This window comes from Micropterus dolomieu, unplaced genomic scaffold, assembly GCF_021292245.1.
Source record: "Micropterus dolomieu isolate WLL.071019.BEF.003 ecotype Adirondacks unplaced genomic scaffold, ASM2129224v1 contig_5087, whole genome shotgun sequence".
NCBI classification, from domain to species: Eukaryota; Metazoa; Chordata; class Actinopteri; order Centrarchiformes; family Centrarchidae; genus Micropterus; species Micropterus dolomieu.
This window is the reverse complement of record NW_025734076.1, coordinates 1-1,293: the sequence shown is the minus strand read 5'-3', so window position 1 is coordinate 1,293 and position 1,293 is coordinate 1. Positions and strand designations below refer to the sequence as shown.

Genomic DNA, 1,293 nt, shown 5'->3' with positions numbered 1-1,293 from the left:
CGTATCATTCGCTCTGCAGAGAAGGTGATTGACTGCAATCTTGCATGGCTTCAGGACCTGCACGCCTCCAGGACTCTGAGGCGAGCAGGAAAGACTGCAGCAGCTGACGCCTCCCATCCCGGTCACAAACTGTTTCAGACTCTCCCCTCTGGCAAGAGGCTGCGGTCCATCAGGACCAAAACCTCTCGCCACAAATATTTGTTGTTAATTGTAAGTTGTTGTTGTTCCATTTTTTTATATTGTCAGTTGTATTATTTTTCTCTATTCTTCATATATAACTTGCATTTGTTTATTACATATCTCTACATCTATTTATGTCAGCTGTATGTCTGTCTGCGTGTAGCACCTCAACACCAAAGCAAATTCCTTGTATGTGTAAGAAGGTACTTGGCAACAAAGCTCCTTCTGATTCTGACGTCGAGTTGTCAAATGGACAGCACTGGCCAGTATGGGGGTTGAACCCATGACCTTGGCGTTATTAGCACCACGCTCTAACCATCTGAGCTAACCGGCCTGCTGTGGGGTGCTTCTTTCTTTCTTTTTGCTAAGAAAATTCAATGCATAAAACAACAGGGACAGACTAAAACAGACAATGGCTCCATACTGGATGTTAAGTCATGTGTGACCACCTTCCAGGTGAGCAGTACACTCAAAACCTTTGACCTGAGCCGCCTGCTTTTGTGGTTCTTTTTTTAAACAATTTGTCCTCCAGAAGTAAAAAAAAAGAAACGGACAAGTTTTGGATGTTGAGTCGTGTGCAAAGTGGCCCCAAGTCTATGCAAGCACAAATTGTTTAAACTTGAAAATACTCACTTCTTATACGGTCTGTCGCGATGGCTTTAAGTATTTCTCCATAAATAACGGAGGGGCCTTCAACCACGAAGGGACTCGAACCCTCAATCTTCTGATCCGAAGTCAGGCACCTTGTCCGTTAGGCCACGCGGTCCCGTTTCCCTGGCTCACATCGTACAACACTTGGTGATCTGGTCTTGTCAAAGCACTAAGAGTGGCGAGCTTGGGAATCAAACTCAAGATCTTGTAGCTTTTAGCGCCGTGCTAACAGTCACTGGATATCCTGTCATGTGTAAAGTCCTTGTAACTTGGCATAAGAGGGGCAGAATTTGTTTAAATCGGAAAGCTCTCGCTTGTGAGCAGGACAATGCAAACGCCATTCAGCAGCACTGTTCTCCTAATATGGAATTTGTAATCATAAACTGTAAACCGCTTTACTCCCCCCGTGAGTTTGCTTCATTCGTTCTGGTTGGTGCTTACATTCTGCCGCACGCCAACGTG

The 1,293-nt window shown here is 45.1% G+C and overlaps 1 non-coding gene across 1 annotated transcript; it reads right to left on the bottom strand.

Annotated features, from left to right (window-relative positions):
* Window positions 1-440: 440 nt before the first annotated feature.
* trnai-aau lies at window positions 441-514 on the bottom strand. The gene has a single exon. It is a non-coding gene; the product is annotated as a tRNA-Ile (tRNA).
* Window positions 515-1,293: the final 779 nt, after the last annotated feature.